This window comes from Sciurus carolinensis, chromosome 6, assembly GCF_902686445.1.
Source record: "Sciurus carolinensis chromosome 6, mSciCar1.2, whole genome shotgun sequence".
NCBI lineage: Eukaryota > Metazoa > Chordata > Mammalia > Rodentia > Sciuridae > Sciurus > Sciurus carolinensis.
The window spans coordinates 64,386,519-64,412,346 of NC_062218.1; the positions used below are offsets into that span (position 1 = coordinate 64,386,519).

Here is a 25,828-nt window from a genome sequence, read left to right on the forward strand (position 1 = left end):
GAGCATTAACAGTCACACCTCTAACAAGCTGGACTTCTTTGTATTTTGGCACCAACCTGCTAAAAGACAGCTTATCAGCCCACCTGCCCCAATTAAGGAGAACCTTGCATGTGGGCTATTAATCCTGACTTTCCCTATTAGTCCCTATTTCCAGAAGCACTCATTACATAGCCTCAAGATCTGAAGTGTCACAGTCCCTCCCTGTAATGACTACTGTGCCATTGCTAGGGTTTCTTAAAAGTTCCAGTAACTTCATATTTATATGGAAGCTCTTAGTACCCTAGTAAGAAAAGACACATTTAAATAATGATTTTCCTTCCACTGGCTCAGCCCAGGAGACAGTTCATTCTGCTAGTAGGCATGTGGGCGTGCCTCTCTGCATGCACAGGTGCCAATTTTATCATCTTTTAGACACATCTTTTAGAGTGCATACAAACCCCAGACCTGAATTTAGGAAAAACTGATCTCTCCTTGTAAGAATAATCTCAAAATTCAAACTGTGAACTTCAGGGAGGATCCAGAGTTGTCTTGGACATGAGAGCAATAACATGGGATAAGACAGAGCTCTGACTCTCATATCCCAATGAAACCAGAGCAACATCGTTTTCATTATTGTTGTTCAACAGTTGCCGTTAGGCATATTTATTGTAATTAAACATTTGGTAATATTTTTATAGACTATACCAAAAAAGCATCAAAGTCAACAAAGTGGGCAGAACTTATGTATGTAGGTATGATCATGATCACTCTTTTAAAAATCTCCAGAATAACAAACTACATCTCAAGAAGCTTCTAGGATACATTTTTCAGGTAGAATAGAGATGAAGAGACTGATTTTTTTCCCGTAGGGAAACAATTTTTAATAGTGACTTACACTTATGAGTCAGGAATTTGAGTTTCCTGTGGCAATGGCAGAGGCCACGGCTGGTATTAAGCTGGTGGATGTCTAGTCTCCAGGATCCAAGATGGCTCCATTCACAAGTAGAGATGTCTGAAAGACTGGTTTCAGCTGAGACTACCCACTGGCATAGGGACTCTCCTGCCACAACAGCCTTATGATAGTCAGCCTTCTTAAAGAGCAGCTCCAGGCTAGAAGAGCAGTATCCCAGCAAACAGAGCAGAAACTGTGTGTCCTTGCATGAGCCAGCCCCAGAAGTGACGTGGCACACTTCAGTTACACTCAGGCGTGTTGACAAGCCCACCCAGAATCAAAGATAGATATTTTATTTTAAAATCCAGAATCCCTTCTATCATACTACATTAAAAAAAAAATTCAAACAGTCTGATAAATTTAATCTACACTGGGCCTGGTAGTGAATAGATTCAGAATGGCCTGAAAAGGAGCCAGAATGACTAGACCCCTGGCCCCAGAACACTGATCAAAAGCAGCAGGGATGCAGCACGGTGGTATTAAACTGACTCGAAGTTTAGAAATCAGTCATAAGCCCATTAATACCGAGAAATTCTGAACTGACAAGGTCAAGATTTGTGTCAATGGACCAATCACTTTTCTTTATATGACTGTAGCCTTTACAAACTTCTAGGAGAGATTTCCCTGAGGTTGTACTCCTTGAGGAATAAATCTCTAATGCTCTGAATTGGCTTACAGCTGTCATTTAGAGTCTACAAAGAAAACCTCAAACGAAGATCATCAAAGGGAGCAACAGACTGAAAAGCATCTCGTATCCCTGCCGCACCAGGGCAGAGGTTCTCAACCTGGACAGTTATGCCCTCTCCCCTACCCAGGGCACGCTTATGTGGCAATGTCTGGAGACACCCTTCAGTGTCCCAACTGAAGGAGAAAGATTCTATTGGCATCCACTTAGGATGCTGCTAAACATCCTATAATACACTGGACAACACCCACAACAAAGAATTATCCACTGAAAAATGTCAATAGTGCCAAGGTAGAGAAATCCTGCTCTAAGGCACACTCTCATTGAGCTGACTGCTAAGCAGTTCCACCTTATTTTGTTATTTCTCTTCCTGCTTTTGAACTATGCACATATAGTTTGGTTGCTATGAGTTACATATACATATGCTGCAGCTCCACAGAAACACCTCATGCCTATAATTCCAGCAACTCAGGAGGCTGAAGCAGGAGGATCAAAAGTTTGAATCTATCCTCAGCAATTTAATGAGATCCTGTCTCAAAATAAAAAATAAAAGGGTTGAAGATACAGCTCTGTGGTAGAGTCAAATGGGTTAAATTCCACTACCACCAAGAGAAAAAAAAAAAAAAAAAGTTCTCCAACAAAAAATCTGGAACTATAATTCTCATCATGAAACCACTTTTAACCCAATCTTGAAGAGTCACTTTAAGGTGGCTCAGACTCATCAGTAATACTAAAAACAAACACACAAGAGCCAACTTTAAGGATTCAGTACTTACTGGCTCTCACATGCTGGGGTCTTTTATTTCTTAAAATAATGAGCTGAAATGTTTATGCATGGGTGCAAGCAAACCAAGAGTTACAGATTAATAGCTGCTCTTTCAGTGCAGGCTCTTCCATCTGTCATCTCCCAGCAGGAGAACAATAGCAACAATGACACAGACATGGCCTCCTCTGGCCAAACACACCCCCGACCTCTGCCACCTGTCCCTGAGATGACACAGATGCCTGCCTCTGTGTATCCATGCAGTTACTTTCTTCCTTGCAGTAATACCCTCACATACCCAGCTGTTTGGGCAGTCATAGTTTGGTTAATACTTACAAATCAAAAGTTGCCAAGTTACTGGACAGAAAACACCATTTATAAACTCTTACATACACCTTCAGGGAACTCCTGATAGTCATTTTTATTGGGTCTCTTCCACCACAAATTTGTAAAGCTATTTCCTATTTCCAAACATTAATTGCTATTTTCCTCTTAAAACAAGGTTTCAATGACACTGATACAAGGCACATAAAACCACATTTCCCTGAGGGAAATAAATTACATTGCTAGGTTGCTGCACACTGTAACATAGGACTGTTGGCAGGCCAGGCCTTGTTAATGGTGTGTGAGATGTTGCTATTCTCCCAGGACAAACATAAACACTTTTTACACAATCTGGGGGCTTTGCCTCACCCTTCCCAATTAAGATATTAGCTCAGAAAGTAGGGTCTTAACTATTCCACAAAGCAGATCACCTCCAAGACTGGCCCTCACCAGGAAGGTATTCCACCAAAAATACACAAACTCTCTAACAAATCCGACCAGAGTGTTAACTTAATTTGTTAAATGACTATTAATTTTAACTCACATCAAAATACACATTCTAGAAGTCCCTTGATCCCCAAGGCAGAGGAAGTACCAGTAAACGTCAGTTTCCTCTAGAATAAGGGTAAACACAAGGCACAGGGTACCAAGAAACTCACCAGCAAGCTCCGTCATGGACAGAGTGACACTTTTTAAAAGCAATACATGCTACATGCCTGAAAACAACTTCAGCTACAAAACTCTGAGCACCTCGGACAGCCGCAGAGAAACTATTAGGGAGAAGTTTGAAGGAGATACCAGACTACTCAAAGCAGATTTGCTTACCACCATCTAAATTCCAGGTAGAAATAGGCCTTATAAAGGTTACCTCATTTAGTCCTCCTAACTAAATAAATAGAATAGACATGATTATCCCCATTTTACAGATGAGGAGATCAAGTCCTCTTGCCTATGTCATAAGCCTATGAGTGGGGAGCAGAGTTCAGAGCCCAGGCCTGCCCAACTCTCAAGGCTGGATCTCCCCTCCACATATCCAGCCCAGAGTTCAGTTCATCTTCACTGAGCAAAATGGAGCAGGGAAAAGCTATTTCCCAAGCATTCTCTCTCTCTCCAAAGAGTCTGAGATGGGCTCGCCATTGTTTCTCAGTTGGTAAAAATTGTTAAGAGGCTGCATAATCACCAAACAAAATCTAATCCTGTGTATGTCATCATTAACATTTTCAGGATGCATAAAATGCATGGTCTTTAGATTCAGGCTGAGCTGGGCTGTCTGTGAGCTACAGCTAGGCTCCAGAAAGGACTAGCGACTAGAGGATACAGACTGAGGTTCCTTGAGGGTGGTGTGGCTAGGGGAAGAATTTGGTCCCCTCATTAAGACCCCAAGAGTCTAGTCTTACAAGAGGGGTGATGAAATGGGGGTGGTGATCAGGGATTTTATCCTAATTGTAGGAAAAGAGTATAATAGTAAGGGAGGAAATCTAGAGAAAATATAGAATATCCAAGTGGAAGAAAAGATCAAAGACTTCTCAGATTTCTGTTGTAAAACCAGGAGCCAATTCTGTGTGGCAAAATAGCCACAAACTTTGATTCTTTCACTCCTCCTCTACATAAAACAGTACTTAAGTGATTTATATCTTATTTTGGGTGTAATTAAGGAGTACACGCATACTACTTCACTTGCAAAAAGAAAACCATGGATATAAGCCAATCATCTAACAACATTAGTTCTTAGTGAATTGAAATTCTATGAATTCAGAATTCCAAGACATTTCAGCATTTTAATTTGTAAACATAAGCACTATCACTCTCCATTAACTTTTTTCTGTCACTATGGTTATAGTGCTTTAGAGAGAGAGAAAGAGAGAACACAGCTGTATTAAAACTATGTCACAATAAAATAAGCAAATAAATAAGAAAAAGGTGTGCTTTCATCAGCAGGCAATACCAAAAGAGTTTTCCACTACAGGGTTCTAGCATACCTTCCACAAAAGCTCAAGGTTCACATTTGGGGTAACTGTGTACTTCCACCTCTATTTTGTTTGTACTTTGAAGGATCCTGAAGAGAAGAATCCCCACACATAAATGAATGAATGAGACTACATACCCCAAATAAGTTATGTTAATCAGCATATATGTATTCTTAATTTCTTTCTAATTTATAGGGTTTTTCACATAGGATATTAAGGGATCAAGTACATATTTACTATTCACTTCCCAAACATTCTGCTAGCACCACACAGCGGGACCAACTCACACATAACTATCTCCGAGTCAATAATAGCTACTGTGAGAACTCCAGACTATAAGAACACTGCCACAAAATCACTTCTCAAAGCCTCTCAACAAAAAAAACAAAGTACTTGCCAGTGAGCAAATTTAAGTTTGCTCTTTTTGTTCAAGTTCTAATAACCCAGACAACAGTAATAACTCTTCTTGCTGCTATGGAGACCTGCTCAGATTGACCTCTGGCCTGCAGAAAGCCTGCCAGCTTTACATCAATAAGCCTTGTGATCTTTAATACAGAGCAAAAGCAGAACCCAACTGGTTCTTTCTATAGCCTTCAATCAGTGTTTGACTATAGCTGGTCTTCTGCCCCACCAGGAGATGGGCTGTCTGCTATACATTTCCTAGGGAGAAAGAAGAGCTTATATAAAGATAACAGTAGAAGTCAGGCAAATAATGAAAGGGGTTTCCAGAAGAAACCATGTTCCCCCACCCCTCCAGAGGTGGCACAGAAATCCCCCATGAAAATGGTTAGTTGTGTCAGTTTGCTTTTTGTACTGTAACAAATAACTGAGAGAAAGCAGTTTAAAAAGAGGAAAGGTTATCTTGTTTTGTTTGCAGCTCTAGAGATTTAACCCAGGGCTTTGTACAAGCACTCCAGCACTGAACTACTCCCCTGGACCCCTAAAAGTTTATTTTGGTTCACAGTTTTAGAGGCTTCAGTTCATGGCTGGTTGATTCTGTTGCTTTTGGCAAAGCAGTACATCATGGCAGGAGCATGTGACAAAGAAAATCACTAACCTCACAGGCAAGACCAGAAATAGAAATAGAAAGGGACTAGCCCCTTTGAGGACACCCCCACAAAGAGCCCCACCTCTCAAGGGTTCTACCACCTTCCAAAAATGCCATGGGCTGGGGACCATGCCTTTAATACACAGGCCTTTGGGGGACATTCCAGATGCAAACTATAGCAGTGCCAACAGGAACTACTGTCTCCCCAAAACATCACAGACAAGTGGTGAAGCCTGAAGGTCCATTTAAAGAGACACATTCTCAGCCAGAAGTCTGGTCTGGAGGGCAGACCAGAGAAGTGGACAAAACCTACCAAATGGCAAACAATGACGTCTCCTCAGGTCAGCGTTTGTGAATTTAAAAAAACTTTGATTACGAATTCCCTTTGGCAATCTTTAATCCTAAATTTAATCTCCTATAATTATTCTAAATTTTAAAACTTCCTTAAACTGTCATCATAAATCGCTTTTTTGTTTGTGAATTAACCAGGAAGTTAAATAAGGGAGGTAAACAAACAGCAAGGCTTTAAGTGACCAGCCTAAAAGCAGCGGTGTGGCCTCTGACCACACCGGGTTTCCCACTGTGGGTTTCTAAGCGCAGACTACTGCAAGACCTGGCTTCCTTGGTTATGACCCACAACAGCAGGACTGGACTGCAATTCTCAAAATGGGATTGGAGAGCAGTGGCTACCCTGTTTCTACCCTGTTTTCTAACATAGCCCTTCTCCTGTCGCCAGTCTCAAACACCCGGACCTTGCAGTCACACCTGCAGTGTTCTCTGTACACACATCTATACAGACAGTGAGACAGATAAGCACCAAGAGGCACATCCATCTAAAACGGAGCCCACTGGCCACAGAGGAAGGTGCGCTTTGGGAGAGGGCTAGCTTCAGCCCACGTGTTCCACAGTTGTCCTGATTCCTCCAGGGAGGCAGAGGCACCCACGTCCCCAGGGCACTGCCCACATGGAACCCAATGTGAAAGGGGTCCCCAGTGCAGAGCAATGTGGCCACCCACCCCCATAAGCCTGAGTAGGTCTGCCTTTCCCTCAAACTCACCACCAACCTGAACAAACCAGTATGATCTTGTACAGTTCCATTTTCTAAACTATATATAATCTCAAGAAAATCTCGACTACATAAAAACCACTTCTTACTGACTCTGCAGTCTATATATGTCTCAGAGCACTGGCTTGGGAGCCAGAAGTGGTATTTTTATTTGCAGCATTCATTCACTTAACAAACACATGTTAAGCATCTAACACATGCCAGGGCCAGGGCCCCTAAGCTCACAGGGCTTCTTCCAAGTCATTCAGTATTTCAGACTGAAATAAAGAGCTTAGATAAGAAGCTCTACAAAGTCTCTCCCAGCTCTCCTCTTCTCCACTTTCCACTGATGCCCAGAGAGGACTAAACCACGGTGAAATGTTCTGCTCCCCTGAACAGATGCTACTTTAACTCCACGTTAATACAACTCTGGCTGTAGCCATGTGACTTATCTCCATTCTGCCAATCATAAACTAATGTTTTCATCCCAGAGTTGATTAGACTAAGTGGTGCCCTAATCTGGAAGACCGATTGGCATGCACATCTCAGGCCTCTTGGCACAGGAACCTTCCACATGGAGGAAATCTGGTTCCTTCAGATCAAAACTACAGAAAAACAGCAGCAGGGCTGCCAAGCCTTCCTCACATGTTGCCTGGGTTTGTTTATTTCTTCTTCATCAACTCACATCATTTCTGACACTACATTTCAACTTCCTGAACACAGTCAGAGAGAAAAGCTTTTAAGAGGCACTGAAGTACAGCCAACTTCTGATTAGCCACAGTCCTGAAGGAAAGGAACCACACAGGGCCAAAGCAAGAAGACTCTTGCCTCCAGGGACCACAGGGCAAAGAGTCTTCCTCAGGACATGGGGAAGCATTAGTGAAACAAGTGAAGATCTGCCCTCTCCACCCCTTGCCCTCACAACATTTCAGGAAAACAATTGGCCAATTTCTCGCCTTCTAGAAGTTCCCAAGAGCACCATGCCCACCAGAAAGGGAGGTGTCTACAGTCTCCACTGTCAACTGAGAGGAAGGAAATATCTCCTGAATCAATGGGAGGAATAGATTTTTATACAAACTATATGAACCTACGCTGTGATTGAGAACACTTAACATTTTAATCCTTAATAAAGTTTTCATTGTCATGTCTCAACAGAAGTTTTCTTTTTTTCAGAGCTAAGTCCACAAATATTAAGCAGAAATTTACAGAGTAGAGGAGGAGATGCTAAAGACAAGAAAGCAATCAGACACCTGACGGTGAGAATGTGAATGGAGGGAGGTGGCAGTGGGTGCCTCCCTCCCGCCTGATCACAGGCACTCAAGAAATTGGTCATCACTCTGCTTAGGACTGTCAGTCATACTGACAGCTCCCCTCTCCCCTTGCCAATCCCCTCCGTCCCCTCTCTCCTTACCCTGGTCACTCTGCCCCTCTTCATAAAGAAACCAAGCTGCCTTGGGGAATGGTGCCAGCTGGTGGCTGATACACAGAACTGTCCACTCACCACCACCTTCCCATCTCGGAAAAAATTTAGCATCCTCCTCCTCTTCTTCCTCCCTTGCCTCCTCCTCCTGTTTTTTTCTAATGATGACACAGGAAGCTTCAATAAATGTCATGAGTCCAGGGACAGAATTCAGATCCCACTTCCCTATAGGGAGATTTCGGGCAAATCACATGAGCTCTCTTTGCCTCACTACCTTCTCTATAAACACAGATCGGAATACCTGCTTACACAGCAGGGCTTTTAAAAAGCAATAGGTACAATCCTACACTGTGAACAGCACTGAACTCAGCAAACAGAAGGCATTGCTCTCCCTCCTCTTCTAATTCTCCACCACGTGGCTAAAGGATTTGAAAAACACTCGGCTCTAGGGAACATGCAGGATGACTGTCACACCTCAAACAAATCAAGTCAGCAACAGAGGACAGATGAGCTCTCCTCAGAGGCAAAACATCCCAGCTCTAGACTCGATCACCTGTCTGATGGATTCGTGTTCAGTTTGAGCATCTTGTGCCTGAGGAGCTGGCAGTCACACATTGGGGCTTGCAGCTTCCAGCCTTCCACTTACGACAGGAGCAACTATATGTTCCTGTCCACAGGACCTTAAAGGGTACTGTGGTTCCCTACCCTTCCCTGGCTCTATGGAAACCTAACTCTAGGTTGGCCAGGAAGAAAACAGTCACCTTCCAAAATGCCCTATCACTGTAATAAAGATCTCATGGGGGCTAATGAAATTATCACCTATCTTTTATTCCTCTGTAACAACCACAAAATTAGATAAAATGACCCCTGCTCCTTTCATTTAAGGCCTTCTTTATTGCCTTCAACCCCAATTCTCTCTCCTTTAAACAGATATGAGACCCTGAAGACCCACAGACCAATGGGATTAGTAACCAAGGGCTTCTTCCTCCCGGCCTGCTCTCCAGAGGGAGATTCTCCTTCCCCTGGTGGGGTCACAATCAGTTCAATCTTCATGCTTCAGAGACATCCCCTTTGAACAAGATCAAATGTTCCCCACCCTGGCCTGGTGCTCTGCTCAAAGGAGCAGCAGCCCCTTCTCAGAGCATTAGCGTCAACTCAGCCAGAAAGGCCAAAGCAAAGGAGGAGGTCAGCATGGTTAATTGTCCACCAGGCTGAAAACATAGGCCCACTCAAGCCAGCACCTTGGGAGGGCTGATCGCCCCCATAAAATGTTACACGCACTTTGAACCTAGGAATAAGGAGAATGAGAACTATTTTCCCCAGCCTGCTGGGTTACAATGGGAGCTTCGGCTGTTTGTTTTCTTTTCAGATTGCAGCCATAAAGGGAAGAGGGCTTCTCACTTGATACAGAGATACAAGAGAGGTGGGCACCACAGTTGCCCAACAGCAAATCAAGTGGGGGAAACGTTAAGCATGAGCAAGGCTTAAAGGAAGCAGACCAAGGCTTCACTGGATCTGAAGAAGGAACCTGAGAAAATAGAATTCCAGAAATTGTTCAATGTAAGAATGAGCTACAGGGAAAGAACCATAAAATGGAGGTAATTTATCATTAAAAGAGATGGAAGAAGAAAAATTTTTCACCTGTCTTTGTCTACTAGGAAAAGTTACTTTTATTAACTAGCTTTCTAAAGAGCCTCCTTTAAACTCAGGACCATAACCCTTAAAGGACCCTAAGGAACAGGGAAGTCATTTCCTAACTGAAAGAGACCATGAAAGTGATTAAAACAACACCTCTAGTCCTGTAAAGCAAAAGTCCAAAATATGTCACTGAAAAATCAACTTTTCCTAGAAAAAAAGAGCCTGTAAATATTTCAAATCAACAACAAAACTCCTACAGTGGATAAGATAAACCAGTCAACAAATCATAGCTGACAAGTTACCTGATTCAAGTAAAAAATGGTTCCTAAATTATGCATCAGTTGAAATCTGGAAATGGAACAAACAAAGTTTTCCCAGAGATGTCAATAAATAAGTCAGCTTTGCAATGAAACTTGAAAGGCTATTTTAGAAATTTTGCTTCCTCTTTAAGAAACTATAGCTGATGATTAAGGTTTCACCCAGAAACAACGATGACAACAACAAAAAAAACCAAAAACCTGATCCTGATTGGGGCCTGTTTATTTATTTAAGCACTGATACCTGTTCCCAGCATTTCAGCAATAAAAGAAACCATCAATCACAACCCAGGATGATAATAACACTGTGTCCACAGCTAGTAGACCAGTTGCTGCATCCACTAGTTGTCACTGCTCCACTTGTTCCCAAAGCCTATTCGCAATATGAGGGGTCCAAGCTAGACAGTGTCTCTGGATCAAGGCCAACATACCAGAACAGCTATATTAAAAACACCCTGATTTACAAATTTGACAGAAGTACTCACAGGCCCATCTTTAGCAAGTGTAAACATTTTACTGAAGGAAAGAATAACACCATAATACACATCCAAAAACCATATTCCAAGTTCAGAATCTCTAGGAAACTGAGGAACTATACTCCTTCTAGGTGTTCTAATTAGGATGTTGTGGAGTAGCCAAAATTAAGCTAGACACCTCTGTGAAGTATGCCTGAATACAGACCTGTGGGATGGGGACCAGCCCAATAACCTAAGGTCTTGACTTACCTCATTGTTTGTGCTTTTTTCAAATCTGGTAGGAGCTATATTATAAAACACAAGGTACTCTAGAGTCAGACATCTCCTAGAGGCTCATTATGAATTGGTAAGCACTCTCCATATGCTGGGCAAGGTGAAGAATGGACACGAGTGCTCTGCACACAGCCACCTCAGGCATAGTGCAACACAAATATTCAGGAATATCCCAAATTCCAAAGATGGCTAAAGCCCACTCATATATTTTAACATCTGAGCCTTTTAATTTCATTTTTTGTTAGCTTACTTTCCAAGTATGATAGACCAACTGATTCCATGAAGACCAGAAACTCCTGGGCAAATCTCATATCCTTATTCTACTCAAACTCTAGAAAATTTTAAGACCATGAAGACAGTCAGCTGGGAGTCAAATTTCTGTTACTGCCTTGTCTTTCACAAAATTCTCTTTCAGGTGGCTGTGCAGCTAGGACTCAGCACCAGAGAGAGAACCATGGATCTATAATGGCTTTGACAAGCATTTGTTGGCCAGTTACCTCTATCAGGTTGTGGAAAGCACACACAGAAATGAGAAGACAACTTCTTTCTCTTTGTTTCAGTGCTGCACATGCCCAAAAAGCAACTGGAAAGGCTGAACAATGAGTCAGGCTACTACACAAGCAGAATGAAAAGACAGGAGGCAGGAGCAAAACCTCAAGGCCATGTTCTCCTTTGCAAAAGCAGTCTTTGGTTAGATTTAAGTACCAGCCCAGGTTTCAGTGAATTCAATCATCCACCAACTTCTGAAACAACCCAGGTCCTGTTCTGGCTTCAACGTTCAGGTGAAACACTGCAGTGGGAGTTTCTACTCCCAACCCACAGGATAAGGCTCTGTCACCTCAAGCCAATCAATGTCTCCCTCCTACTAAGTACAGAGAAAGTGAAATGTACCTATCTAAAGCTTTTCATTAAATTTTTTAAAATCCAGACTATGTTTCAAGCAAGTGCACAAGTCATTGAGAAACATTTTTATTTCCTTTAGGTTTCCAAATTGGGAGAGTCAGTTGTTTCCTTCCTAACTACCTATGTATTTAGATACATGCACAATCCTATAGTGGTCACATGCCAATGGCTGGGATGCTGGGACTCCCAGGGTCTGGTTAACAAGGTTGTCTCTCTGAGAGCAGCCAAGAGGGTTGGTTGCATAGGGGCACAGACTGTCATTTATTCATCACTATTTCATGACCTAGCATCACTTACACTATTCAGGAGGAACATAATGAAATAAAACATTCTGACTTTTCATACTTTTCAATAGGGATAAGAATCTAAATTCTTATTAATTTAACTATATTATGGTAAATTTTCAACATATATGTGTGCTAATGTAAGCAAACAGGTAATTAATCCAGAAAGCACTCTATAAATCACTTAATTGGTTTAGAATCACATTATGATATTCCCTGTGGGGGAAGGGGGCTACGCCTTAGTTCAGTTGACTAGGGCAGTTTTTTTCTCAGGTGAACATTCGTTTATTGAAAATTTGTTCCAAGTCAGGAATCTCAATAGGTGGGCAATGATAGCAAGAGAACTCACAGACTAAAGGCAAAAGGTATGCACAAATAGGTAAGCAAAGTTCACCATGATAGGAGCATTGTATTGTGTGGGCATAGAGAAACAAAACAGCAATTTGTTCATCAGACAGCTGGAAAAAGACTAAACTCCAAAGAGTTTCTCATTCAAATGATCTGATAAATAATAGGCAAACTTTTGTCTTTTTTTTTTTTTTTTTTTTTTTTTTGGTACCATGGATTGAACCCAGGGGCGCTTAACCACTGAGTTACATCCCCAGCCCTTTCTTATATTTTATTTAGAGACAGGGTCTCACTGAGTTGCTGAGGGCCTTGCTAAGTTACTGAGGTTAGCCTTGAATTCGCTATCCTCCTGCCCCAGGCTCCCAAGTCGCTGGGATTGCAGGTGTGTGCCACACCCAGCTCAAGAAATTCTGAAGCACTAGTCCAGGTAGAGAGAAGAAGGAATGAGTGCTGGGTGATGCGAAGGTCTCCAGCACCTGGGAGGACGGCCAGTCAAGCATCTCCAGTAACCTGTAACGGGCAGAAGACCATTCTCCTTCCATAGAGGAAATGATACTTATATTCAAGGACTTTTTCTCATGAATGAGAGCTTTGGGTTATCATCAGAGTGCATTTTCATACCCTTCTGGGACAAGTCACCAAGGCATAAGTGAACCCTGGAAACAACCCCTTACCTGTTTGAGGAGCTTCTTAAAGAAATGCAGAAGGTATAGGCCAGCTGTGAACTCAAGGGTCAGCTTGCCAGTTTACCTGAAAAACAAAAGGAAAAAGCCACGTCTGTTAATTTGGAGAAGCCTATCTTCTAATGCAGACCATAGTTAGGGCTCTTCAGCCTCAGAGCAGAACTTAGCCAGTGACACCTGGCCAAGGGGTTGGAGCAAACAGACTTAGGTGAGCATCCTGGGTTTGACTCAGTGACAGGACAACCATAAGCCAGGTACACAACCTACCATGCCTCCGTTTCCTCTGCTGCAGTACCTACTTTGCAGAAGGATTAGGAAGGTCTTCTATATGCCAGGCATCCTCTATATGCCTGGAGGCTCACAAATGAATGTGTTGGGTTCCCTGCCCTCAGGAAGCTTACAGTTCACAAAGAAAAGTAAACAGGCAGCAACCCTGATCTTGATGCAGATGACAGGAGCGAAGGCGAGAGAAATACAAGGTGAATTATGAACCTCTGCAGAGGTAACAGCTAATTCTAGAGTGGGGAATAAAAGAAACTCTCCAGAGCATGTGAGGGCTAAGCTGAGCTCTGAACGACAAGCTGGAGTTGACCATACTGGAGAAGAAGCAAAGAGCATGCAAGCAGGAGAAACAGCAAAATGAGATGCCCTGAAGCAAGAGCAGAGTGAGTCGCAAGAAAGGGTTGATGTCCACTGGAGTGTTTCAGATTACAAAAGTCCCTACAGTTATTTCAGGAGAGTTGGGACATTATCTTGAGTCCAAGGAGAGAGGCACAGGAGAAAGGCATGGTTCTGAGGCTTTCAGCAATACAAGAAAGTGGAATGGGATGGAAGGAGGCAATGATGGTCCTTTTTAGCTACCCAAAGTGCCACATCCCTGGCTGCCTGTGAGAGAACCAAAGGGAAGGCCTTTGGGATCAGGGGTGAAGCTAGGACTCCCTCCAGCATCTCCAGAGAACCACTGCTTCCAAACTGCAGGTTCCTCCAGTGAGAGGTGATAGCCACCAACCGATAACACTCATAGCCCCCACCTCAGGAGTAGGATCTGCCTGACTCAACACACTCTCAGAGGTCAATGAGTGCCTTGGGTCACAATGGTTCTCAAAGTGTGGTCCCCAGATCAGCAGCATTAGCATCACCTATGAATCTGTTAGAAACACAAATTCCCCACCATGCCAGACCTGGAGACTCAGGGCCCCTGAGAAGGAGCCCAGCAAGCTGTTTTACCAACTCTTCCATATGATTCTAATGCTTGCTAAAGGACAGCTCTGAGGGGCAGGGGATGGAGCTGGCCCAGTTTATTACCCAATGCCAACGCTATGCTCAAGGCCTCACACTCTATGGGGCCTTTGAAACCCATTTCTGTTTAAAAGAAAATACACAACAGCTGGTTTTGTGGAAGCTTGGATCAGTTCCTAGCCCTGAAGACCAACCAGTTAGAGCACAGGGAAATGGCACTGCAGGGAGATGTCATTCCCCCATGCAATGTAACCCTCCTTGGTTTTGAGAAATTTCAAGCAAAAAGTGGATACACACCTCTCCTTCTTGATGTTTTTCCTCCCACCTAGATACAGAATCTGACCATTCCAGGAATGAAACAGTGAGGCCATTCCGGAAGGCTCCTGTGGTTTTATCAGAGGGTCAAGTTTCTTCCTGGGGTGTGGAACAAAAACCCTGTGGTTACAAAGACACCAGTGCCTCCTGGGAGCATAAAGTACTTCAGGATTGAGAAAAGCCCAGTGTAGCTGCATCTCTCTTTGAATTTCTATCGTTTCCCTCCCCTGAAAAAGCATATTTCTGTGAAGCGCAAGTGGAAATCTCACACCCTTATTTGTTTCACATCTCTTGCTTTCCTTCACAAGAAGGAAAAATGGTCCAAAAAACAGTCTTTAGATCAACACCAATCACTGAGTGGATGGACACACACTCAGTTTCCAGGGTGTGCCCCTCCTGCCAAGGCCACATGAGTTGCTGCATTGCAGGACTTCACAACAGGCCATAGAACCCCAGAGGTACCGGGGCAATGAAGACTCCAATGCATGTCAAGTAATGCTGCTGGAATTCAACTTCCAGTCTGTGGATGACACCCGACATGTGCACACTGCAGCTCTTGGGCTTCCCCACCTGCCTCTGTGTCTGTGGTGCCCAGGCTTCCTGCTATACCCATTGACCATTTCTCACTTTGTGTGTTTCATAAGCTGACTTTGTCTCTAGGGTGCAGCTGAGAGGGATCCTGCATCTGTAGAAGTAGACGTTAATCCTGATACAATGATGTGGGAAGCTGATACCTTCATCTCCCAACTCACTTAGATCAGAACTGAGTTGGTCCAGGGAGGGTGGGACCCATCTGCACCCAATTTTGGTTACCCATTAGTTCAGAAGGAGATGCTCATTAGCACCAGGGTCTGAGTCAAAGCAGGGAAACGGGTGAGAAAAGTCAGTGTCAGATATTCTAATGACATATCTCTGAGAATGCCCAAAGCACTTAGTAATCGGTGGCTGTAAAACTTTCCTAAAAATAAAGGCTTCAGGGAACTGACTTCCTACACTGCTGACAAAGGACTCTCTCATTTGGTTCTATCAAGGATAAGAGCCTGTCTGTAATGACAAAAACAGGTCAAGATAAGAATGGAGTTGTCCAATGGGACAGAGACAGCCCTTCACAACCAAATACTCCAGAGATGAGTGTGCCTCAGCCAGGGCCAACATCACAGGCTCAGACAGACAGGTTTCTACAGTGATGTTTCTCTAAACTGGTATTTCTGGAACCTGTCTGAGCATAAGAACCACCTAGAAGCTTTGTTTAAAAAATAGGGATTCCCAGGACCCACTTTAGAAATCTAAGTCAGAACCCCAGGGAAGCAGCTTAGGAGTACACGTGTCTAGCAGCACCCAGCAATTGTCAGGCAAGTTTCAGAATAATGCTCCAAGTGAAACAATAGTCAACTTTCTAAAACTTTGTAATCACGTAACTTCAAAGTTGTACAGTGTGGGAAAATGCAGATTTAATTGAAGGAAGTTAGAGCCTTCTTTATCCAACTAAAACTTGTAGAATATAACATACAATGAGAAAATCAATTTAACTAAAACTTAACCAAACCCCTCCCCACAACAGGAAGACCCCCCCCCCCAATCTCTCTGCCTTAAGGACTTAAGGGAATCCCTGCATAGCTGCTCCTGGCAGTCCTTAGAGACCCAAGAGGAAGGGCCAAGGCTGAGACCCTCAGTCACATCCCAGCAGAGGCAGGCCCTAAGTAGCAGAATACAGCCCTCCTGGCAGGCAAGGTTTGGCCTTTACAGGTCTCAGCCTCCCTCTGGCTAATCTATAGTCTCTCTCCTGCACCAGCCTCATGTGAGGACTTGTTCCTCAAAGTCTGCTCCTCAGAATGAGCAGCATCACTAGGACAGTTCTTTAGAAATACAGACTCCCAGGCCCCACCAGACTTGCTAAGTCAGAGGCTGAATTTTAACAAGATTCTGGGCGATGCTAGCACACACTCATATTGGAGAAGTAGTGCTTGAAGGGATGTGGAGTACCAACGTGAGAGTTTTACCCCTACCGCAGAACATGAGCCCACCCACTCACCCCCAACTGTAAGAGGCTTTCTTCCCTCACACTCTTTACTCACGCTTGTCAGTCCTCGTTTGTCTTGGGCCAAATCAACACCAGCAGGACCCAATAACTAGCTGACAATCCAAAGCCCAATTGTTAAGGAGTTGAAAAGAAGCAGGAAGAACCGATTGTCTCTCACATTCTCATCTGGCTCTTATATCTGCCTCCCTTAGAAGGCAGGAATATGGACCCCGTGACCATAAATCAGTAGAGACAATCCAAAGTCAAACAATGCTGCGGAATGCTGGCTCTTTTGGTTCCAACACAATGTTAATGAGGTCGGGGTCACGGGCATGATTAGCTTCCTCTGTATCTTGGCACAGACTCCAGCCCTCTGCCCTCCAGTTGCCTGCAAAGGTTGATGCACCCTTGGTTACTATCAGGACTTGGTGGGAATGACAGGGGGAGGCTGAGCAGAGCAGCACCAGTAAACCCCAAGGCCCTGAAAATCCAATGAGCAGAATACATGGAGGAACAACATATAGTCCCTATGGAAGGCTGACATGACAGACGACCAGGTCAGAATTCAGAATTCTCTGGACAGACTGGACATGCCAGAACTGAGAAAGCTGAAAAGAAATGGGAAATTCCATGGACACGATTTTAAAGATCAATATATAGGGAGAGAAAATCTAACTTGATAGCAGTTCTTAGTTTAAAAAAAAAACATTTTTTTAACCTTTTAAAACATGAAAGCTTTGCTGAGGTGTTTGTGAAGAAAGCTTGCATACTCTTAGAGCCCACAAGTCTGCTTTTCAGATCATGAGAAGCAGGAGCCCCACCCTCACTCCAGCATAGTTGATCAGACCATCCTAGATAGCCCACCTGGCTACACAGGCCACCTGGCTACACAGGTATATATACAATCTGTCACCCCTTTCTACCACTACCACCACATGGTGTCTTATTAACCATTGTGGCTGGCCTCTTCACCCATACTGTTCCCAGTTACAGTTCTTTTGGGCTTTATAATAAAGTCTAACTATTCTATACATCAGTTTCACTTCTTTTGATGCTACCCTATTTTTTACTAATAGAGAAAAGAATTATCGACCTAAGCACAAGTCAGGAAAAAAAAAAAAAATGAGCAGACAAGAAAACCCAAGCACACCACTTACTAAAAGAATTGGGATCAAAAGTGACATACGGTGCCCTGTTCAAGTCAGCACACCATGCTCCCTATTACAGACTGAATCCATGCAGAGTCAGTAATTAGGTTGGTAAATTTGGAACCCTAGAAGGACTACTATAATAATGAGCAAACAAAAGAGTAAGTACCTATTAGACATACCTCATGATTCTATGTAGAATCATCTTCTAGAAATGGACTGTGGGTCATTTAAATAAATGTGATCTTAGATTCTTTTTAAAGTTGTGAGCCATGTTTTTCTTAATTGTACACTTAATGTATAGATGGTAGTCATTTATAAATACAAAACCCTCCTTACTGGTAAGCTGTAATTCCCCAACTATCCAATCCGTTATTTTGCATTTCAGAAAATTTGATCTCTATAAGCAAGAGAAGTTAAGAAATTGGGGCTGGGGTTGTGGCTCAGTAGTAGAGCGCTTGCCTAGCATATGTGAGGCACTGGGTTTGATTCTCAGCACCACATAAAAAAATAAAGATATCGTGTCCATCTACAATTGAAAATATTTTTAAAGAAGTTAAGAAGTTATTTTGTCCGTAAAAAGTTGATGCTATGCACCAACTAAAGATTAAATGAGGCTACTGTCAATGAAGTAGAATCTTGCTTAAACAACTGGCCAAATACCTCAAAACTGGAAAACAACATGTGAAACGCAGTCCAATTGCAGCCTGCCCGAGGGGGAAAGGAAGTTTGAACTCCAGGTGCCCCTGACAACACAGCTCAGAGTGCAAAGAAAGAAAATGCTGAACAATAGAATCAGTAGAGGAAAAGGAGCCCTTCTTAATTTTCTGGGCATGTGAGGAAGTTTTTGCTAAAGAGATATTTAGGATCTCACTGCTGGTTCAGGTTCTACTGAACACTAAAACAATTAAAGAGAATTAAGTAATTTAAAAAATTTATGGGGCAGTATTTATTTAATTCAGTACATCTTATCAATTAAACAGAAATATCTCTCAAATCACACTTCAGCTGTTTATGAAAACATGCCCACTATAATTATGGAGCGGGGTCTTCCCAACTGTTTGGAGGAAGCTGTTCCATTCTGGCTTTGGGTCACAGCACCCAATTCTAGTTGCACTCCTGTAGCCTTCCAGCATTTGTAACTAAATTTATAATAAGAATTTTGACTGTTTAATGAAAGAGACTACCTTATAATGCACGCACCACAGGTGTAAGATGAACGACATTGTGACCAAAATAATTGGTGGTTTTGTGCAAAAAAAAAAAAAAAAACTCTAAGACAACCCACCAACTCTTCTGTTCTAATTTAAAAAAGCAATGCTAGTTACAGAAAACGTAAGAAATAGAAAAATCTCACACACACACACACACACACACACACGAAAAAAAAAATTTACTCACCATAACCACACTAATCCAACATAACCACTTAAAACATTTTAGGCGACATCCTTCCAACCCAGTTAAGTGGACAAGGGTAAGATGAGGTGTCTGCTGGTTACACAGACTGACAATGATTAATCCTCCCCATTGTGTCCTCACATGCCAGGAAGAGACCAAGCTCTGATTTCTCTTCCTTGTCTCATAAGGAAACTAATCTCATCATGTGGAGTCTCACCCTGAGGACCTCAACTAAACATAACCACCTCCCAAAAGCCCAGTCTACAAATATTATTAAATAGTGGGTTAGGGTTTTGACATATAAATTTGGAAGGACACAAAGGGACTATATGTGTATGAGCCTATGGAATCTATTGATCAGTTATACATCTAAGCTATCCAACATACTCAGAACCATTTTATGTACATCTTTCTTAATGATCTCGTTTCAAAATAACAGAAGGAAATTCCACCAAGTCAGCAGAATAACATCAGTATGAGTCTGGTCATTTGGGGCTAAGGTCAGGGGCTTGATTATCCTCTTACACCTGTTGAAAATTAAAGAGAAAATTTCAGCCATGAAGACACAAGTTACTCTCACCTATGGCATTATTCAGTAAACCTCAACAGACCAGGTAAGAGAGGGAGGCCTCCCTGCAACCACCTGTCATTGCTGCAAAAAGAACTCCCTTTTTCTAGTTTCAATCTCTCTTCCTGCCTCTGTATCCCATGCTGGGCTGGACACCTCCCCAAGAATCCTCAGAGTTCATTCCAACTGAACCCATTAATCCTCGCCATCTTCCCCCTCCAAAATGGGGTTCCCACAACTGCTTACTTCTGGGAAAGTGCCATGACCCAACTCCTGTCCCTGTGAATTCCCTCTCAGGAGAGCCCACCTCAGGCGATGAATAGGTAGTACGGTCAGCCTCTTCTCTTTTCTTCATCCAGTCCTGCCAGGATTCCTGCACTGGCCTCTCAGTTCAACTTGTGCCCCAGTCTCCTGGTCACCCAGCCCACCTTGTAATCATGGAGTTCTTCTAAAGCACACTGTGGCCTTGGCATTCATGTGCTACAAATCCACCCTTCAAACAATTTTCAAGATGAAGTTCAGATTGCTCGGCTCAGCACCCAAGACACCACCCCCTCAAGTACTTCCCCAGCTATAGGACCTTAACCTTGACTGTAGTCCAAGCAACTACTGTCAAAGACCTGCTTGCTTTACCTTTTCAAGTCTTCTAGATTTCAAACATAATACAAATTGTTGCATTATGTATCACTGTAATTTAGTAAGTTGGGGGGGGGGGGACTACAACCATGAAGATGCATGAAGAACCATGTATCCACTCTCGTTTCTTACACCTTCTACAATAAGACAGTCAAGTATTTCAAAGTCAGATGAGATTATTCCCTGGTTTTGTAAATTGATGGTCAGATCCTACCCTTGACTCCTTGGTCTTTTGAAGGCTGAGAAGTCTCACTTCTAAACTACTATTTGTTTTTATTGCACCTAAAACTATTTGTTTCATTGGCTGCTGGTTCTACTTAGCCATGACTCAATGTAGTGATGCATGCTTTCAGAAAGTCAAGAAAGACATCTCCCTTATTCTAATAATCCACTGGCTGTAACCACTCCCCACCACAGCCAGATCATCTCTCTCTGATCAGGCTGGTTAGTGGAAGTGAATTAGACCCAGCACACTGGTCTCCCTGTGCAGACTCCTCCAAACCAAAAGGCATCCAGGGCATGCAGAGTTTGTCTCTCCTGAGAGAATGTGTGTTCTGTGAGAGGAGAGGCCTGCTCTTGGTTCTTCCTGAATTACCAGAGCCCAGAACAGAGCCTGGATGATGGGAGAAGTTTCAAAGGTATTTGCTGAATGACAGGATGAATGAATGGATGAATGAACAAACAGGCATGCTCTCTGAATTAGAAGGAGCAATACATAGCATAGTTACGTCACTTATTATAGAAATGCTGTTTTGCTAAAAATGTCTTTTGTTCACTTTGCTATTAGGCATCACTAACCCCAACACATACTTTAAAGGTGCTTTTTGAAGTAAATCCTGGAGATTAGATATTTACTTACTAGTATGTATCTTTCTAAGAGTACTAAGCATTGAATAAACATTGCTTTTAGGATTCCCCTGAGAAGCACTTAACCATGTCCACCACTATGGCTTTTTTTTTTTTTTTTTTTTTCTTCTTTCTCAAATGAAACTTGGATGTTTACTTTACAGGGACCTCAGAATCTGCCACTGCAAGAGCAGTCAGACCTGGAATTACAGGTCATGTCTGTACTGCTGCTCAGACCCACACAGAGCCTGTACTACACACTCTGGAAATGGAGGTCCAGAAAAGGCTGACCAGGAAGGGCCAAAGAAAGTAGCTATAAGTTCTAGAAAGATCAGGTGTTTCTGGAGGTGGACAGTCATGAACATGGGTATAGTCTCCATTCAGTTGTCACCCTAAAATCAGATCTTTACATTTCCCTTTTTCCTGAGGATTTGGAGTATTGAATTATGAGCATTTTCTGAAACTTAGTGTAAGGAACTATGCTAAGTCCTATAGGAAAGTTAGCAGTTAATTCTCAAGGTGATTGGGTGGGGAGGCAGAGTGGTAACCAGGGATTGAACCCAGGTGTCCTCCATCACAGAGCTACATCCCCAGTCCTTTTAATTTTTATTTTGAGATAGGGCCTCACTAAGTTGCCCAGGCTAGGCTTGAACTTGAGATCCTCCTGCCTCAGTGTCCTGAGTAGAAGAGACTACAAGAATGCCTCAAGGTGATTCTTAAAAACTGTTTATCACTGCCATGATACAGACATAGAAATTGAGACAAAGGGTAATCAAATAACAAGGTTCAGATAATAATTGACTGTGTGATGGTTCAGATACTGTGTGTCCCCCAAAAGTTCATGATTGAGACAATGCAAGAAAGTTTAGAGATGAAATGATCAGGTTATAAAACGTCTAACCTAATCAGTGCACCAATCTCCTGATAGGATTAACTGGGTGGGGATTGTAGGCAGCAGGGTATGGCTGGAGGAGGTGGGTCCATGGGGTCTATATTTTGTCCTTGTTAAGTAGAGCTCATTCTCTCTCCTTCCTGGTGTGACGTCTTGAGCTGCTTCCCTCCACCACACTCTTCTGACATGATATTCTGCCTGGTCTCAGGCCCTAAGGAATGGAGCCAGCTGTTGATGGACCTCTGAAACCCTGGGCCCCAAATAAACTTCTCCTCTAAAATTGTTCTTGTCAGATCTTTTGGTCGTGGCAGTGAAAAAGTTGACTAAAACAGTGACACATCTTTGAACTCAAGACTGAAACTGTCTCCTAAATTTTGGTCTCCTACTTTGTCAATTTTTTGCAATAAAGAATTTGAGAAGCTGCATACAATGCTTACTAAAATACATATATATGATGTGATATTGGCCAAACTATTATATTGTGTATATGTATGAATATAGAACAACAAATCCCATCATTGTGTACAGCTATGATGCACTAATTTTAAAAAATGTGGGGGAAAAAAGCAATTATACCAATAATTAGACTGGTGGAATAAAAAACAAATACATAAGTGTGTGTGTGTGTGTGTGTGTGTGTGTGTGTATCTTTCAACATACTGTTTTATTATCATCACCTACTATGGATCTTTCCTCCCTACTCCACCCAAACCCTATGTAGAGCAAACCTCTTTAATTCAAGTTCACACATTTCTGCTATCAGCAGGTGCCATCAATTAAATTGTGTACATTTACTTTTTCCAAAAGGCATCACTTTGTTCCCTTCTACAAACTCTTTACTTCTATAGACAAATTACCAGTTTACATATCATGACTCAAATTATCCTCACAAATGTTCATTTGCAGTAATTATTCTTCCTAATCAGAATGTTCTGAAGACAAATGAGTTTCCTTCCTTTCCTACAACTCACAATGTCTTTTTTCCTAGTATAAAATGTTTGCTGCACCCGCTGCAAACCATAACAAGTATGCTGTTTGCTCTCTGACGACCACATAGGGAATAATACTATCTTAAGATAGTATTTTATCTGGTATTACTTCAAACCCTTTCAATGTTTCATCAGAATTAGATTTCGAATATGGACTATTAACAAGCCTATCATTCCAACGGCAAAACAAAATCTCAATTTTATTTCTTATTTCTAAAGCATTTAAACTTCCCATTAACATATGTATGGTTTAGATATGAGGTGTCCCCTAAAAAGATTATGAGACAATACTAGAACATTCAGAAGTGAATTGATTGGGTTATGGGCCCATTAACCTAGTCTGTTAATCCACTGATAGGGATTAACTGGGTGGTAACTATAGGCAGGTAGGGTGTGGCTGGACATGGCAGGTCACTGGGGATATGCCTTTAGAGTATATATTTTGTTCCTGGTGCCGGCAGTCTCTCAGTCTCTCTCTCTCTCTCTCTCTCTTTCTCTCTCTCTCTCTCTCTCTGCTTCCTGATTGCAGGTCCTGAGTCCCTTTCCTCCTCCATACTCTGCTGCCTTGCTGTTCTGCCTCACCTTGAGGCCAGAGCAATAAAGTCCCCATGTATGGACTGAGACCTCTGAGGAAGTGAGTCCCAAATACAATTTTCTCCTCTAAAATTGTTCTTGTTAAGTCTTTTGGTCACAGCAATGAAAAAGCTGATTTAAACAACATGTGTTCTCTATATCTTAAATGTAAAGGGGATAACTTTTAACAGAATCACAAAGGAAAGAATCAGGAATACCAAGAAAAGTCACCAAAGGAATGGGCCTCTGAACCTCTCTTCAACCTGGCAGGGTAGAGCTCTCAGGCCAGTGGGTAAAGCAAAAGCAACAAGTGCATATTATAAACATCACATCAAGTAACGTCGGTCACTCTTTGGCTCCCCGACACCTCTCCACCCGGACTCCAACACACACTTGTCTACAGTGGTTCTGCTTCTCTAGGTGGATCACCGGTGGTAACCTACACACACAGGCACAATCACAGCAGAGAAAACTGAACTACAGGAAATGGCCCGGTAGGAGTGAGGACCAGGATAGAGGATAAATTCGTGCTTACTCTTGACTTTCATAGAACTCATGACCCTCCTCGAAATAATGAAAAGTTGAACCGGGTAGAAGAAAACCCTTCTGTTTTTCTCAGTTCAAAGAACGCAGGATCTCTAAATGGAAGAGAAGATAAAGAAAAACAGAAAGACAGACAGACAGACACACACACACACACAAAAAAAAAAACTGCCTGTAAACACGTAAAGAATCTCCCGCAACCCTTCACCCATCCCCGGGGCCCAACCCACCCATCCCAGATGTGGTCTTCCCCACTCCCCGCCCACCTCCTCCAGCCCGCACCCCCAATCACTGTGCTGCCCACAAAAATGCAGCCTAGATCAGAGAAGCAGCTGACGTCTGTGGCCGGCGTGACCCACACACCACAGACCAGGCCCGGCGGGGACGACCACAGGACGGCCCTAGGGCGCGGTGCCAGGCGGCCCCAGTTCGGCGCCGAGCTGCTCCCAGGACCCGCGCGCCATCGGCCCCGTAGTCGCCGCTGGTCGGAGCCCGCCAGCGGCGGCGGTAGAGCTGGGCTCGCGCCGGCTTCCCGAAAAGACGCCGTTCCAGAAACAACTTTTTCCACTTCTGCGGCCGGCAGCTGCGGCATGGACAGAAGCAGCGGCTCCCTTCCCATTTTGGCATCCGACACCCGTCCCGCTGCACCTCCTGCGGGTCGGGAGACGAACCCCTTCCCGCCCGGCGGGCTCCCGGGACGCAAAGCGAAGTTCCCGCGCCAGCCGCGGTGCACGAGCCCGGGCTCTGCCGGCCGCGACGGCTCGCCGTGCGCCGCCCTGCGCCCACCTGGCCGGGCTGCGGGCTCTCCCCTCTCGCGGCGCGCGCTGGGCCCGGCGTCTCCAACTCACCCGGCCTCAGCTCGGCGTCTCAGGCTCGGAGCCCGCAGCCTTCCCCAAGCAGGGGCTTTCCGTTACGCCTCCTCGCTGCCACCTCTCTCGTGCCCCGGCTGGCCGCTCGGGAAAGGAGGCGGAGGGAGCAGAGCGGGAGGAGGCGGGAGAGGAGGGGGCGAAGGCGGGGAGGCAGAGGGTCCGTGGCGTGGGGGAGGAGGCGGCGAGGCGAGAGCGCAGAGCTGGGCCGCCGCCGCCGGGGCTAGCACGACAGGGGGCGGAGGAGGGGCGGGGGCAGCGAGAGAAAGAGGTAGCTGAGCCTCCCAGCCCAGGGCCCGGCCCCGCGCCGCTGCCCAGTCACCATCGCCGCCTCAGTCCCGCTCGCGGCCGGGCGTCGGGGGGAGGGGTCGGGGCCCGGGGCTCTCCCGGCGTGGGCGCGGGGCGGGGCGGGGGCGGCCGACGGGCGGGCGAGTAGCCGAGGCCCGGCCTCCGGAGGGGAGTGTCCTGCGGGGCCCGGGAGTGTGTTGGCGACAGGGGATCCCCAGGAGGAGGGGCTGGGGCGCGGGGGCCTGGGAGCGGTCACTGCGTCAGCCGGGCGGCGGCGGCGCCTCTGGGGTCCAGTGAGAGTACCCTGAACCGGGCCGGGAACCTCCGGGGGCAGTTTTGAGAAACTGTCCCACCAGCCCCGAGAGTGCGCACCACCCGGCTCCAGAGGCGGGGAGCAGC

The 25,828-nt window shown here is 44.2% G+C and overlaps 1 protein-coding gene across 8 annotated transcripts in view; it reads right to left on the bottom strand.

Annotated features, from left to right (window-relative positions):
• Lhfpl2 (LHFPL tetraspan subfamily member 2) overlaps positions 1–25,508 on the bottom strand; it is a 143,998-nt gene extending 118,490 nt beyond the window's left edge. For 5 of the 8 annotated variants that reach the window (XM_047556756.1, XM_047556760.1, XM_047556763.1 and 2 more), the window contains exons 1-2: positions 25,124–25,508; positions 13,097–13,172 (exon numbers count right to left, since the gene is read on the bottom strand). The gene's annotated coding sequence lies outside the window, so the exon portion shown is untranslated. Of the gene's footprint in view, positions 1–13,096; positions 13,173–14,641; positions 14,759–24,267; positions 24,331–25,061 lie in introns of those variants that run through there. The other 3 variants (XM_047556757.1, XM_047556758.1, XM_047556759.1) reach the window with 3 other exon arrangements.
• Positions 25,509–25,828: the final 320 nt, after the last annotated feature.